A 17,278-nucleotide genomic window follows, 5' to 3' on the forward strand; every position below is an offset into this window, starting at 1 on the left:
CTGTGGTCAGCTAGTGCAGTGTCCTCTGGAGAGGCGGCCGAGGGGGTGGGATGGCTGTGGTGTCCCCTCACCTGGGACCCGGCGAGGCCCCCTAAGATGCTGTCTGTTCCAGGTCTCAGGTGCAGGGAAAGACAGGTGACTGTAAACAGAATGCGTAAGACACTAAAGGCCCCCAGACAAGCAGGTCATTTGAAAAAAATGGTTCATTGTATACAAAAAGAAATCTCTAGGTAGCGAGGCCGCAGGTTGTCAGAGGAAAGGAGGCAGGAGGCTGGGATGAGGACTTAAGAATGCAGATGCCAATTACAAAATTAGCCGGGTGTGGGGGTGGGCGCCTGTGGTCCCAGCTACTCGGGAGGCTGAGGTGGGAAGATCACTAGAGCCTGGGAGGTCGAGACTACAGTGAGCCATCATCGCGCCACTGTACTCCAGCCTGGGTGACAGACGGAGACCCTGTTTCAGAAAAGAAAAAGACTGGGGCCAAGGAACTGGTAATATCAAAAGGACGACGAGTGTGGCTAGAGGGAACAGAGTGGTAACGTTGGCTCAAAACTGCACCCAAGCAAATGGACTGCGGCCAAAACTGGGATGGGTTTGCCTTTTTATTTTTTTTTTGAGACGGAGTCTCGCTTTGTTGCCCAGGCTGGAATGCAGTGGTGCAATCTTGGCTCACCGCAACCTCCACCTCCCAGGTTCAAGCGATTCTCCTGCCTCAGCCTCCCAAGTAGCTGGGACTACAGGAGCTCGCCACCACGCCCGGCTAATTTTTTTTTTTTTTTTTTTTTGTATTTTTAGTAGAGACAGGATTTCACCGTGTTAGCCAGGATGGTCTCAATCTCCTGACCTTGTGATCCACCCTCCTCGGCCTCCCAAAGTGCTGGGATTACAGGTGTGAGCCACTGCACCCGGCCAGATTTACCTTTTTAGAACAAAGACGTAGGCAAGCCAAGGGGCCGATACACAAACTCAGATTAGATTTGGAAAAATTGTGGGTGTTGGACACACGTTTTTGCTTCTCTTGAATATCTAGGATTGGGATGGCTGGATGGTATAGAAAGTGTATGTATGACTTTATAAGAAATTGCCAAAATCTTTTCCTAAGTAGTTGCACCGTTTGAATTTTGAATTACCACCAGCAATGCGTGAGGGCGTTCTAGTGGCCCTGATCCTTACCAGGACCTGCTATTATCAGCGCTTATAATTTTTTTCTCCTTTTTGAGACAGAGTCTCACTCTGGCACCCAGGCTGGAGGGTAGTGGCGTGATCTCGGCTCACTGCAACCTTCACCTACCGGATTCAAGCAATTCTCCTGCTTCAGCCTTCTGAGTAGCCGAGATTACAGGTGCACACCACCACACCCAGCTAATTTTTTTGTATTTTTAGTAGAGATGGGGTTTCACCATGTTGGTCAAGCTGGTCTCGAACTCCTGACCCCAAATGATCCACCTGCCTCGCCCTCCCAAAGTGCTGGGATTACAGGAGTGAGCCACCGCTCCCAGCAAGTTTTTTTTTTTTTTCTCCAGCACAAAGTATTGACTGGGCACAGTGGCTCATACATGTAATCCCAGCACTTTGGGAGGCCAAGGTGGGAGGATCACTTGTGGCCAGGAGTTCAAGACCAGGCTCGGGCAATATAGTGGGACCTCATGCCTACAAAAAATTTTTAAAAATTAGCTGGGTGGGGTGGTGTGTGCACCTGTAATCCCAGCTACACGGGAGGCTGAGGTAGAAGGATCACTTGAGCTCGGGAGTTTGAGGCTGCAGTGAACTATGATTGCACCACTGCACTCCAGCCTAGGTGACAGAGCAAGCCTCTGTCCCCCTCCCCACAAAAAAGTATCAGGTAATGTGTACAAGTTTTTGTTTGAAGACCTGTCTTCAGTTCTTTTGGGTAGGTACCTAAGGGTGGAATGACTGGGTCATATAAAGGCTAATTCCGTGCTTAACTTTTTGAGGAACTGCCAAACCGTCACGGTGGCTGGACCATTGTACATTCTCACCATCCATGTACGACGGTTCCCATTTCTTCACCTCCACGCCAAACACATGCTATTTGCATTTCTTCTCTTTTCTTTTTCTTGAGAAGGAGTTTTGCTCTTGTTGCCCAGGCTGGAATGCAATGGCACAATCTTGGCTCACTGCAACCTCTGCCTCCTGGGTCCAAGCGATTCTCCTGCCTCAGCCTCCTGAGTAGCTGGGATTACAGGAACCCGCCACCACGCCTGGCTAATTTTTTGTATTTTTAGTAGAGGCGGGGTTTCACCATGTTGGTCAGTCTGGTCTTGAACTCCTGACCTCAGGTGATCCTCCCACCGCGGCCTCTCAAAGTGCTGGGATTACAGGCGTGAGCCACCGCGCCCTGCCCAGTTTGTTTTCTTGACTGTAGCCATCCTAGTGGGTGTGGAGTGGTGCTCCATTGTGGTTTGGTTTGCATTTCCCTAAGGACTAGTTATGCTGAGCATCTGTTCATGTGTTTTTACCAGTCTTACATGCTTTTTTTTTTTTTTGAGATGGGGTTTCACTCTGTCACCCAGGCTGGAGTACAGTGGCGTGATCATAGCTCACTGCATCCTGAACTCCTGGGCTCAAGCGATTCTCCCACCTCAGCCTACTGAGTAGCTGGGACTACAGTTGCATGCCACCATGCCCAGTTAATTTATATATATATATATATATATATATATATATATATATTTTTTTTTTTTTTTTTGAGATGGCATCTTGTTCTGTCACCCAGGCTGGAGTGCTGTGGTGCGATCTTTTTTTTTTTTTTAAGACGGAGTCTCGCTATGTCGCCCAGGGTGGAGTGCAGTGGCCGGATCTCAGCTCACTGCAAGCTCCGCCTCCCGGGTTTTTACGCCATTCTCCTGCCTCAGCCTCCCGAGTAGCCGGGACTACAGGCGCCCACCACCTCGCCCGGCTAGTTTTTTGTATTTTTTAGTAGAGACGGGGTTTCACCGTGTTAGCCAGGATGGTCTCGAACTCCTGACCTCGTGATCCGCCCGTCTCGGCCTCCCAAAGTGCTGGGATTACAGGCTTGAGCCGCCGCGCCCGGCCTGTGGTGCGATCTTGGCTCACTGCAAGCTCCGCCTCCCGGGTTCACATCATTCTCCTGCCTCAGCCTTCCAAGTAGCTGGGACTACAGGCGCCCGCTACCACACCTGGCTAATTTTTTGTATTTTTAATAGAGACAGGGTTTCACTGTGTTAGCCAGGATGGTCTCGATCTCCTGACTTCGTGATCTGCCCACCTCAGCCTCCCAGAGTGCTGGGATTACAGGCGTGAGCCACTGCACCTGGCCAATATAAAAAAATTTTTTAGTAGAGACAAGATTTCACTATGTTGCCCAGGCTGGTCTCAAACTCCTGAGCTCAAATGATCCTCCTGCCTTGGCCTCCTGAGTAGCCGGGATTACAGGTGCACACCACTATACTCGGCTAAGTTTTACTTTTTTGTTTGTTTGTTTTATAGAGATGGGGTTTCATTATGTTGCTCAGGCTGGTCTGGAACTCTTGGGCTCAAGCGATTCTCCTGCCTTGGCCTCCCAAAGTGCTGGGATTACAGGTGTGAGCCACTGCGCCCGGCCTTACGTATTCTTTGGAAGAAATGGCTTTTGGGTAATGGCTTGCATTGTTGTGTTGTATCAGCTGCCGTCCAGTCGAAGCTAACTAAGGGCAGGTGGGTGTTGAATGAGGACAATGCCCACCTGCCCTTAGTTAGCTGTGACTGCGATAACAAAGACCCTGTTATCCCAATCATCATCACGAGGACTAGCTGCGCCGCAGCTTAAAGGGACATTTCATAGCTTAAAAAAGACAAACTGTTGGTCCTGCCACCTCCGACTACAAAGGTGTCGCTACTGATAAGCTTTTTTGGATCTTGAAGATGCCACATCTCACGTGTGGAAATTTCACTAATGCGGCTGTAGCAAGTGACCAGACAGATGGCCGCATTTGAGTGGGAGCCTCTTTAGCAAGAGCTTTTTAAAATCTAGCTCCACCCAGGAGCTCTTTATCTTCTTCAGAACCCACGGAATTATAGACGTCTGCATCAACCTCCGTGGGACCTCGGAGTCCAGGAGAACGAATACGAAGGCGCTGATGCTCATGCTGCCTGCTGGCTGGTGAGTAATAAAGTTATTTGTCTCTGGCCCAGGAGTCTTGTGTCTTCTGGCAACATTTGTGAAACAGTAATGGGGTAGCTTGTTTTATTTTTGTTTTTTATTTTATTGATTGACTGAATTAGGGACAGGGTCTCACTCTGTCACCCAGGCTGGAGTGCAATGGTGCACTCCAACCTGGGCTCAAGTGATTCCCCCACCTCAGCCTCCCGAGTAGCTGGGACTACAGGTGCATGCCACTGTGCCCAGCTAATTTTTTATTTTTTGTAGAGACAGGGTATGGCTACATTGCCCAGAGATGGGCTTTCATTATGTTGCTCAGGCTGGTCTGGAACTCTTGGGCTCAAGCGATTCTCCTGCCTTGGCCTCCCAGAGTGCTGGGATTACAGGTGTGAGCCACTGCGCCCGGCCTTACGTATTCTTTGGAAGAAATGGCTTTTGGGTAATGGCTTGCATTGTTGTGTTGTATCAGCTGCCGTCCAGTCGAAGCTAACTAAGGGCAGGTGGGTGTTGAATGAGGACAATGCTCACCTGCCCTTAGTTAGCTGTGACTGCGATAACAAAGGCCCTGTTATCCCAATCATCATCACGAGGACTAGCTGGGCCGCAGCTTAAAGGGACATCTCATAGCTTAAAAAAGACAAACTATTGGTCCTCCTGGGCTCAAGAGATTCTCCTGCTTCAGCCTCTCAAGGTGCTGGGATTATAGGCATGAGGCCACCGCACCCGGCCCAGGCTGGCTTGTAAGTAGGACAAAATGAAAGTCCGGACCTGGTAGTGTTGAAGAGGATGGGATGTTGACAAAGGTGTGGCTTTCTGGAATTGGAAGGACAGGGCCTCCATGGGCCTGGTTCAAAAATATGAGAAGAGCCGGGCGCGGTGGCTCAAGCCTGTAATCCCAGCACTTTGGGAGGCCGAGACGGGCGGATCACGAGGTCAGGAGATCGAGACCATCCTGGCCAACATGGTGAAACCCCGTCTCTACTAAAAAATACAGAAAACTAGCCGGGCGAGGTGGCGGGCGCCTGTAGTCCCAGCTACTCGGGAGGCTGAGGCAGGAGAACGGCGTGAACCCGGGAGGCAGAGCTTGCAGTGAGCTGAGATCCGGCCACTGCACTCCAGCCTGGGCGGCAGAGCGAGACTCCGTCTCAAAAAAAAAAAATATATATATATATATATAAGATATATATATATATTTTCTTCTTATATATATATATAAGAAGAATCCCTAGGATCCAGTAGGGAATTCTCTCATCCAAGTAGAGGAGGATGGCCAGCAATAGGGGTCCCCACTGTCCTATTTTTGAGATGGAATTTTGCTCTCATCCCCCAAGCTGGAGTGCAATGGTGAGATCTCGGCTCACTGCAACCTCCACCTCCTGGGTTCAAGCAATTCTCCTGCCTCAGCCTCCCGAGTAGCTGGGATTACAGGCATGCGCCACCACGCCTGACTAATTTTGTATTTTTAGTAGAGACGGGGTTTCTCCATGTTGGCCAGGCTGGTCTCGAACTCCCGACCTCAGGTGATCCACCTACTTCAGCCTCCCAAAGTGCTGGGATTACAGGCGTGAGCCACCGCACCCGGCCTTTTGTTTGCTTGTTTGTTTTTTTGAGATGGAGTTTCACTCTTGTTGCTCAGGTTGGAGTGCAATGGCATGATCTCCACTCACTGCAACCTCCGCCTCCCAGGTTCAAGCAATTCTCCTGCCTCAGTCTCCCGAGTAGCTGGGACTACAGGTGTGCACCACCACGCCTGGCTAATTTTGTATTTTTGGTAGAGACGGAGTTTCTCCATGTTGGTCAGTCTGGTCTTGAACTCCTGACCTCAAGTGATTCGCCCGCCTTGGCCTCCCAAAGTGCTGGGACTACAGGTGTGAGTCACCACGCCAGACCAACAGTGAGTTTTTTCCCCCTGCCTTTGCTGTCCCCCTAGGCTACTCCCCAGCCCCAAGTTGCTCCAGGGCTGAGGCTGTGGTCCCTGACCCACAGACTTCTCGGTTCAAGCGCCTGAATTCAACGAATCAGGCTCGCAGTGGGAAGGGAAGCTGAAGTGCTCTAGTTGGGTGTGGCGCTTTGGGCCAATTTAACGTCCTGCTGTGTGGTTTCCACGACTGAGCGGGTATAATTGGTACTGATGTCTTACATGCTCAAACAACGAACGCCCCGTTATCAGGGGATTCTATCGGTCAGGGGCTGTGGCATGTGCTGCCCTCTTCCCCTTTACCGGGAACGATGTGGGATCCCGGTAGAAAAGGAAACACAGCTTTAATGACTAAATGGCTGCTGGAGTGCTCCGGGAAGCCGTTTCCCAGTGCCACAGCGCCACCTGCCTGACACGGCCACCAAGTACACCCCTTTTAAAAAGAAAAGGCAGCTAGGCTGAGTGCCGCGGCTCACACTGGGAGGTGGGCGGATCGCTTGAGTCCAGGAGTTCAAGACCAGCCTGGGCGATATAGTGAAACCCCATCTCTATTTTTTACATTTAATTTAATTTTTATTTATCTATTTTTAGACAGAGTCTCTCTCTCTCACCAGGCTGGAGTGCAGCGGTGCCATCTCGGCTGCAACCTCCACCTCCTGGGTTCAAGTGAGTCTCCTGCCTCAGCCTCCCGAGTAGCTGGGATAACAGGCGTCTGCCACCACCCCAGCTAACTTTTGTATTTTTAGTAGAGACGGGGTTTCACCATGTTGGCTAGGATGGTCTCAATTTCTTGACCTCGGGATCCACCCCTTCGGCCTCCCAAAGTGCTGGGATTACAGGCGTGAGCCACCGTGCCCGGCCCTGTCTCTTTTAATAATAACAATTAAAAAAAAAAAAAAAAAACCACTATGAATCGCTATTAAGCTCTCATTGAAAGCAAATACCTGGCCTGTGGAGGCCTTTAACTCCCCAGCCTCATACCCTCATTCTCAGGTAGGTTAACTGGAACTTCACTAGTAATACTGGAAATGGCCAAAGGTAAAGGGTACATCCAAGAGCACAGCCGGTCTGGTCCTCAGGTCATCTGAGTTTTACATACAAGTCACAGCTACCCCTGTTTCTTTCATTTTCTGTTTTGAGACAGTCTTGCTGTGTTGCCCAGGCTGGAGTGCAGTGGCATGATCGTGGCTCACTGCAGCCTGGAACTCCTGGGCTCAAGTGATCCTCCCACCTCAACCTCCTGAGTAACTGGGACTCTAGGCATGCACCAGCACACCTGGTTAATTTAAAAATTTTTTTTTCAGAGACAGAGTCTCACTGTGTTGCCCAGGCTGGTCTTCAACTCCTGGGCTCAAGTGATCCTCCTGCCTCGGCCTCCCAAAGTGCTGGAATTACAAGTGTGAGGCACCGCACCCAGCAGCAGCTACCCCATTTGGAGAAAACTCGCCTCCACTCCCCTGCCTGAGGCAATTTCTCTGGCTCATGGGGCCCTCGATTCACAAGGGTTCCCTTAAACGGCTGGGCGCGTTCCACTATGTTAAACCTAAAGATGTCCACTAGGGGGCAGCAACCACCTAACCCCAACACTAACTCCGGAAGACATTGATTGCAGTTTAGTTGATATTTAAGGTATTCAATGGGACTTTGTAACTTCTTCACTATCTGCGGGTGTCTAGTATTATTGATTGTTGGATCATCTTCCTCAAGAATCGGCTCAAAAAGGTTTCTGGTTTCCCCTTCCCACCTCTTCCTGATCCACACACTTTATTTATTTATTTTTTGAAACAGACACTGTGTCACCCAGGTTGGAGTGCAGTGGTGCCATCTCGGCTCGCTGCAACCTCCGCCTCCTGGGTTCAAGCGATTCTCCTGCCTCAGCCTCCCAAGTACCTGGGATTACAGGTGTGCACCATCACGCCCGGCTGATTTTTGTATTTTTGGTAGAGACGGGGTTTCGCCATGTTGGCCAGGCTGGTCTCGAACCCCTGACCTCAACTGATCCGCCTGCCTCAGCCTCCCAAAGTGCTGGGATTACAGGCGTGAGTCACCGCACCTGGCCACACACACTTTACTCAGGCTGTTTGGTCACTGAATGTGGCAGTCCCGGAAGAGGCTTCATCTCTCCTTGGCTGCATGTTGGATAGTCACTGAGAAGGAAGTGTTGGAGGAGTTACAGAGACCTATTCTGAAAATGTACGATTCTGCCTACTGACCATCGTCAGAATGATGAATCTGTCTTTCCGCTGGACAGATGGTGGTCACACTCTCCAGATGGCAGTTTAGCCCTGAGGGGGCCAAGTAGGGGATTCAAACTAATGCTGGTTTAGGCACCAGAATCCGCTTGTTGGACCAACATGGTGCTAGATCAGGAGTTGACACACTACACAGCCTGTGGGATACATCTGGCCCGTGACCTGTGTCTGTATGGTCCATAAGCTAACAAAGGTTTTTACATATTTTAAAAAATTTGTGGTTTTTTGTTTTTCTGTTTTTTGGAGACAGAGTCTCACTTTGTTGCCCAGGCTGGAGTGCAGTGGTGTGATCTTGGCTCACTGCAACCTCCGCCTCCTGGGTTCAAGCGATTCTCCTGCCTCAGTTTCCCAAGTAGCTGGCATTAAAGGCGCCTGCCACCACGCCCGGCTAACTTTTGGATTTTTAGTAGCGGCGTGGTTTCTCCATGTTGGCCATCCTGGTCTCAAACTCCTGACCTCAAGTGATCCACCTTCCTCAGCCTCCCAAAGTGCTAGAATTACAGGCAGGAGCCACTGCCAGGCCAAAAAATAAAATAAAAGCCAGGTGTGTTGGTTCACCCCTGTAATCCTAGCACTTGGGGAGGCTAAGGCAGAAGGATCACTTGAGCCCAGGAGTTCAAGACTAGCCTGGGCTACATGGTGAAAGCCTGTCTCTACAAAAAATTAAAAATTGGCTGGGTGTGCTGGTGCATGCCTGCAGTCCCAGCTACTCAGGAGGCTAAGGTGGGAGGATCACTTGACTGGGAGGTTGTGGCTACAGTGAGCTATTATTGTACCACTGCACTTCAGGCTGGGCGACAGAGCAAGATCTTGTTTCAAAAAGAAAAAATAAAAGATGACGATGCCACAGAAAACAAATGCCCCACAGAACCCAAAATGTGATTACCTGGTTCTTTACAGAAAAAGTTGGCTGACCCCTGCGTTAGCTGAAACAACCTGCTGATATTACTCATGAGGCTTAACTGAGACAATGTAACGGTAATTCCAGTCAAACTTAACAACAAAACCCAATGACTGAATCTTCTCAGGTTGGGGAGGTAAGCTGTGGCATGCTCACTGTGGACGGGGGTTGCTTTTAGGCCCATCTGTTGTCACCCTGTAATTATTTGTAAAGACATCAAAGATCAGATCCATTTATCTTTTTATTTTTAAATTTCTTTTTTTGGTATGTTAGCAGATCAGTCTAAAGTTCTCTGCTTTGCTTATAATGGATAATAGAGTAGCCTTAGACTGTATGCTGGTTGTCCAAAATAAGAGGTACTTGTCCTCTGAGACCAGTTTTTACTTTTTTTTTTTTTTTTTTTGAGATGGAGTTTCACTCTTGTTGCCCAGGCTGGAGTGCAATGGCACGATCTTGGCTCGTTGCAACCTCTGCCTCCCGGGTTCAAGCGATTCTCCTGCCTCAGCCTCCCGAGTAGCTGTGATTACAGGCCTGTGGCACCATGCCCGGCTAATTTTGTATTTTTAGTAGAGATTTGGTTTCTCCATGTTGATCAAGCTGGTCTCGAACTCCTGACCTGAGGTGATCCACCCTCCTTGGCCTCCCAAAGTGCTGGGATTGTAGACATGAGTCACCGTGCCCGGTCTTTTAAAATTTTTTTTATTTTAATTTTTTTATTGTATTAGAGACAGATCTTGCTCTGTCACCTAGGCTGGAGTACATTGGTGTGATCTTGGCTCACTGCAACCTCAACCTTCCAGGTTCAGGGGATCCTCCCGCCTCAGCCTCCCAAGTAGCTAGAATTACAGGTGTGCCACCACTTCTGGATAATATTGTTTTTGTATTTTTTGTAGAGATGGGCCTTCATCATGTTGCCCAGGCTGATCTTGAACTCCTGAGATTAAATGATATGCCAGTCTCAGCCTCCCAAAGTGCAGGGATTACAGGCATGAGCCACCTTGAGACTTATTCACAGTTGGCTGAGTCTAGGACCCTGGGGGGCATAGTTGAGAGTTGAGGTCAATACTCAAGGTTGGCCTGATCCTGCTGATGGGAGTCACATTGAAAGTAGCCTTAATTAAAGGCTGAATGAGACAAATTAAAGTGACTTTTTTTTTTTTTTTTTGAGATGGAGTCTCAGTGGCCCAGGCTGGAGTACAGTGGCACGATCTTGGCTCACTGCAACCTCTACCTCCCAGGTTTAAACGATGCTTCTGCCTCAGCCTCCCAAGTAGCTGAGATTACAGGTGCCCACTATGATGCCTGGCTATTTTATTTATAGTAGAGACAGGTTTCCCCATGTTGGCCAGGCTGGTTTCGAACTCCTGACCTCAAGTGCTCTCAGCCTCCCAAAATGCTGGGGTTACAGGCGTGAGCCACCACACCTGGCCTGAAGTGATTTTATTCCAGCCTGTTAGTCAGATGAATCAGAGTGGCTGATGGGTGGCAGAGTCATGTGAAAGCCTGCCAGAAGCTAAGATGATGCGGGTCCGGGGGTGGGTATTGCTGCTGGGAGACTGTCCTCCACAGTTGTCTTGTGTTCCTGCATGTTGTGTGGGGTGTGCATGGCTGCAAGGCCCTGGTCACTGTTGCTTCAGGGTGGTTGATGCAGCTGGCAACCTTGAGTAATGAGGCAACCCCTCCCCTCACACAAAGAGAGGCTTGTTGATTGCTATAAAGCAGAGGGGGTTCCCTAAGCTCAGTGCTCCTCTCCTGTAATACAACCCTCTGTACGTGCAGGCATCCACCTGGGCCCTGGCATTGCCCTTACAGAGTTTGGAGAGAAAGGGGAACTAATGAAAATATGCTGTGTTTATGCTGCTGGCTGTACTGGAAGGAATATGGCCCTTTGTCTCTGACCCAGGAGTTGCATGTCTTCTGCCAATATACATAGATACATTAGATATAGATAGATACATAGATAGATACATAGATACATAGATAGATACATAGCTAGATACATAGATAGATACATAGATAGATACATAGATAGATACATAGATACATAGATACATAGATAGATACATAGATACATAGATAGATACATAGATACATAGACAGATACATAGACAGATAGATACATAGATAGATACATAGATACATAGATAGATACATAGACAGATACATAGATAGATACATAGACAGATAGATACATAGATAGATAGATACATAGACAGATACATAGATACATAGATACATAGATAGATACATAGACAGATAGATACATAGATACATAGATAGATAGATACATAGATAGATACATAGACAGATAGATACATAGACAGATAGATACATAGACAGATAGATACATAGATAGATACATAGACAGATACATAGATAGATACATAGACAGATAGATACATAGATAGATAGATACATAGACAGATAGATACATAGACAGATAGATACATAGACAGATAGATACATAGACAGATACATAGACAGATAGATACATAGATAGATAGATACATACAGATACATAGATAGATACATAGACAGATACATAGACAGATACATAGACAGATAGATACATAGACAGATAGATACATAGACAGATAGATACATAGACAGATAGATACATAGACAGATAGATACATAGATTCATTTATTTATTGAGACGGAGTCTTGCTCTGTCACCCAGGCTGGAGGGTAGTGGCTTGTTCTTGGTTCACTGCAACCTCTGCCTCCTGGGTTCAGGTGATTCTCCTGCCTCAGCCTCCCGAGCAGCTAGGATTACAGGTGCCCGCCACCATGCCCAGCTAATTTTCGTATTTTTAGTAGAGACAGGGTTTCACCATGTTGCCCAGGCTGGTCTCGAACTCCTGACTTCAGGTGATCCTCCCACCTCGGCCTCTCAAAGTGCTGGGATTACAGGCGTGCGCCACCGCACCCGGCCAGATGCCACTGCTAAGTGCTTTTTTGGGAAGAGGTTGCTCACACCTGCATTTGCACAAGGGATACTTGCATCCTATTAGATGGAAGCACGATGTTTTCTTGTTGTATGAAAGTTTACATAAGGGTAGACTGGTGTGAACGGATACTGAGTAGCCAAAATGGTGGCCCGTGTTGGACACTGTTGCCTCTCAGTTCCATATTCTTCTTTCTTCTCTTTTCTATGGATGGCCAGGCTAGGAAGCCTGCAAAACATATTCCCCAGACTCTTGTGGTGTTCGGTCAGTGAGGCATGTTGCTTTCTGCCGCTTTAAATGCTTTACACACAGTCCTAACCTCTTGCACTCAATTCTAGCACTTACGTCATCTCTGTTGTCTTTTTCTCATGTGAGTTGCAATTTTTATTCTTTGCATGCTGAGCAATTCTGGGTTGTATTCTGGACATCTTAAATATTATGTGATAAGGTGCTGGGTCTTGTTTAAATTCTGTGTAGATTGTGGATACTTTTTGTGGGGGGGGGGGTTGTTTTGTTTTTGAGACAAGGTCTCGCTCTGTCGCCCAGGCTGGAGTGCAGTGGTGTGATCTTGGCTCACTGCAACCTCCGCCTTCTGGGTTCAAGAGATTCTCCCACCTCAGCTTCCTGAGTAGCTGAGATTACAGGCATGTGCCACCACAGCCCGGCTAATTTTTGTATTTTTATTAGAGATGGGGTTTCATCATATTGCTCAAGCTGGTCTTGAACTTCTGACCCCAGGTGATCCACCCGCCTCGGCCTGCCGAAGTACTGGGATTACAGGCATGAGCCACCACGCCCAGCCTGCTTTTGTTTTGTTGAGACAGGTCTTGCTCTGTTGCTCAGGCTGGAGTGCAGTGGCGTGACCTCCACCTCCCAGGCTCAAGTGATCCTTTTACCTCAGCCTCCCGCGTACCTGGTATTACAGGCATGTGCCACCATGCCCGGCTAATTTTTGGTATTTTTTGGTATAGATGGGGTTTCACCATATTGGCCAGGCTGGTCTTGAACTCCTGACCGCAAGTGGTCCTCCTGCCTCGGCCTCCCAAAGTGCTGTGATTACAGGCGTGAGCCACCACACCCGGTAATGCTTTTGTTTTGACAGGTCATTGACTAGTTTGGTTCAGCGCAGGGCTTCTGAGCAGCCTGCTGTGGGTTGTGGTTTCAGGTGAGTTCTGACTTCAAAGTCATTACAATGACTTTCTAATCTGTCTTCCCCATGGACCACCCACTGGCCAGACTGGAACCCGGAGGGGGTCGAATCCCTTCACTGTGTCTTCAACATCTTTGGAATGCTGTTTAGGCTCAGATCCACATGCATCTTGGGGGCAAACACAAATTCATAAAAACAACTTTATTAGTTTTTATTCATAGAACAACTTTTTTTTTTTTTTTTTTTTTTTTTTTTTTTTTTGAGACGGAGTCTTGCTCTGTCACCCAGGCTGGAGTGCAGTGGTGTGATCTCGGCTCACTGCAAGCTCTGCCTCCCGGGTTCACGCCATTCTCCTGCCTCAGCCTCCCGAGTAGCTGGGACTACAGGCACCCGCCACCGCGCCCGGCTAATTTTTTTTGTATTTTTAGTAGAGACGGGGTTTCACCGTGGTCTCGATCTCCTGACCTTGTGATCCGCCCACCTCGGCCTCCCAAAGTGCTGGGATTACAGGCATGAACAACCGTGCCCAGCTGGCCCTTATTATAATAAATATGATAATATATTCATTGAACTTAAGGCCTTAGGACTTTTTTAGAGTCTTACAATCTTGCTGTGTTGCCCAGGCTGGAGTGCAGTGGTGTGATCATAGCTCACTGCAGCCTTGACCTGCCAGGCTCAGGCGCCACTCCCACCTCAGCTTCTCAAGTAGCTGGGACCCCAGGCACATGCCACCACACTGGGATAATCTTAAATTTTTTTTTTTCCAGAGATGAGGGATCTTGCTATGTTGCCCAGGCTGGTCTTCAATTCCTGGGCTCAAGCAATCCTCCCACCTTAGCCTCCCAAAGAGCTGGGATTACAGATGTGAGCCATCACGCCTGGCCCTGAAAATTTTGTTTACAATGAACAATTTTAAAAGATTGAGTGTTGTTTTCAAAGTGGAATAGCAGCAAATAGTCCTTTCTTTGCTCAAGAGCCCTATTTGGACATTCAGAAGCTCTTATTAATGTTTCCCTTCCTCCTGCTTCTCTGCACAACCCTCCCTCCTCTGCCTCCTCTACACCAATGCATCTGGACTTAGATAGTTCGGGGCGTTGGGCTGAGCCCACAACTGGAAGGACCTGAGGCTGGGAACAGTGGGCTGTGGGCAGGTGAAGGGGGAAGAAAAGGCTGGAAAATTTCTGGGCCCTCTGTGGGAGGGAAGACTCCCTGGGACTCTCACTCACCAGGGGTTTGCTGAGTGTTGCTGAGGCTGCTTTGGTGTGGCCTTTCTGCCTTTGAGAGCAGGAGGAACTGGGGTGAGAAGAACCAAAGCTATTGGCAAAGGAGAAATGGTTACAGATCCAGGAATCAGGCCTCTGCCCCTTCTCCTTCAGCCTCTCCATTGCTTTGCTTTTCTTTTTTCTTTTTCTTTTTCTTTTCTCTTTTTTCTTTTTTTTTTTTTTTGAGATGGAGATTCCACTCTTGTTGCCCAGGCTGAAGTGCAATGGTGCAATCTCAGCTCACTGCAACCTCCGCCTCGCGGATTCAAGTGATTCTCCTGCCTCAGTCTCCTGAGTAGCTGGGATTACAGGCAGGCGCCACCACGCCTGGCTAATTTTTGTATTTTTAGTAGAAAAGGGGATTTCGCCATGTTGGCCAGGCTGGTCTCGAACTCCTGGGCTCAGGTGATCTGTCTGCCTCACCCTCCCAAAGTGCTGGGATTGCAGGCGTGAGCCACCACACCCGGCCTCCACTGCTTTCTGTTCCCAGTCTCCGACACACACATCTAGAAACGCAAGCTCGACGAGAGCTGGGATTATCTGTCCCGTTTCTGGTTGTATCCCTGACACCTAGAACAGATGAGAGTTCTTGACACAGAGTATGCGCTCCATAAATATTTTTAGGCCGAGCATGGTGGTTCACGCCTGTAGTCCCAGCACTTTGGGAGGCCAAGGAGGGAGGATTGCTTGACCCCAGGAATTTAAGACCCGTCTGGGCAACATAAGAGATGCTGTCTCTACAAAATAACAAATAACAAAATAGCTGTGCATGGTGGTGTCCCCCATCATCCCAGCTACTTGGGAGGCTGAGGGAGGAGAATTGTTTGAGCCCAGGAGTTGGAGGCTGCTGTGAGACATCATTGTACCACTGGACTTCAGGCTAGGCAAGAGAACGAGACCCTGTCTCTAAAAGAAAGAAAGAAAACATTTAAAAATTAGATCAATGAATGAATGAATGAAATGGTGTTTGGGGCCGGGTGCCGTGGCTCATGCCTGTTATCCCAGCACTTTGGGAGGCTGAGTTGGGCAGATCACTTGAGGTCAGGAGTTCAAGACCAGCCTGCCCAACATGGTGAAACCCTGTCTCTACTAAAAATACAAAATTTAGCCGGGCATGGTGGCGGGCGCCTGTAATCCCAACTACCCAGGAGGCTGAAGCAGGAGAATCGCTTGAACCTGGGAGGCAGAGGTTGCAGTGAGCTGAGATCACGCCACTGCACTCCAGCCTGGGCAACAGAGCGAGACTCCATCTCAAAAAAAAAAAAAAAAAAAAAAAAGGCAGCCCTGGGAAGGAAGAGGTTAACTGTCTTCTGGCAGACCCTAGAAGGGAGGACTTTTTACTTTTTATCTACCCCTAAGGATGAGCTGGGAATTGAGCAGATGGAGAAAGGTGGGAAGATTATCCCAGGCAGAGGGAACTGCGTGTGTGTGGAGGACTGAGGCAGGGAGCTGCAGGTGGAGCCTGGCTCGTAAGTCCCTGTGGCTGTGGTGCAGAGCGTGATTGGCAAGTAACTCAAGATGAAGCTGGACAGACTTGATGAGGTTATCAAAGTAGAGAAGCTGGGAGTTTTTCCTGGTACACTGGGGAGCCACGGGAGGGCTATGAGCAGAGAAGCAGGCTCCTCTCTCCCCGGCCATTTGGGGAGTGGGCTGGAGGGAAAAGAGTGAAGGCTGGGAGGCCAGGAGGGAGGCCGGGTCGATGGTCCAGGCAGGAGAGGGTGAGGTATGAATGAGCTGGGGTCTGGGTGTGGAGATGAAGAAGGTAGAATTGGACAGAGAAAGTCAGGGGGCCGCAGGGATGGGGCTGGGGGCTGTTGGGCTGTGGGAAGGTGAAGGGGAGGGAAGGAGAGAGGAAGGTGCCTGGGGCGTGGCCTGGCGATTTCGTAGAAAGTGGCTGCACTCCTGAGAGGTACAGAATCTGGGAGAATGGGGTCTGGGAGGCAGCTGCTGAGTGTGAGACTGTGGGGAGAGGAGGTGGGCCAAGAGGCTTTTCAATTTAATTTAAAAATTCTGCACATAACATTTTATGATGAGGCCAGGAGCGATGGCTCACGCCTGTAATCCCAGCACTTTGGGAGGCTGAGGCGGGTGGATCGCTTGAGGTAGGGAGTTCAAGACCAGCCTGGGCAACATGGAGAAACCCCGTCTCTACTAAAAATACAAAAATTAGCCAGGCGTGGTGGCAGATGCCTATAATCCCAGCTACTTGGGAGACCGAGGCAGGAGAATTACTTGAACCCGGGAGGCGGAGGTTGCAGTGAGCTGAGATCTGCGTCACTGCACCCCAGCCTGGGCGACAAAACAAAACAAAAAATATCCCCAAACAACAACAACAACAAAACATTTGATTATGGAAAAAGTGAAAACATACAGAAAAGTAGAATCATATAACAAAAACCCACGTACTCATCATTCAGCTTCAGTGTGAAATATTTTTGCCTTTCCTCTTTTGTTTACGATTCCATCCACACTTAATTATATTTTGCTGCAGTACTTAATAGCACATCTGGTGCTTCTTAAAAATGGAAACGATTTTTTTTTTTGGCTGCAGTAATGGTCTCATGTTCTCTAAAGAATTGATACTGTGGGCCGGGCGCGGTGGCTCAAGCCTGTAATCCCAGCACTTTGGGAGGCCGAGACGGGCGGATCACGAGGTCAGGAGATCGAGACCATCCTGGCTAACACGGTGAAACCCCGTCTCTACTAAAAATACAAAAAAAAAAA

The sequence above is a fragment of the Macaca mulatta genome, chromosome 19 (assembly GCF_049350105.2).
Source record: "Macaca mulatta isolate MMU2019108-1 chromosome 19, T2T-MMU8v2.0, whole genome shotgun sequence".
NCBI classification, from domain to species: domain Eukaryota; kingdom Metazoa; phylum Chordata; class Mammalia; order Primates; family Cercopithecidae; genus Macaca; species Macaca mulatta.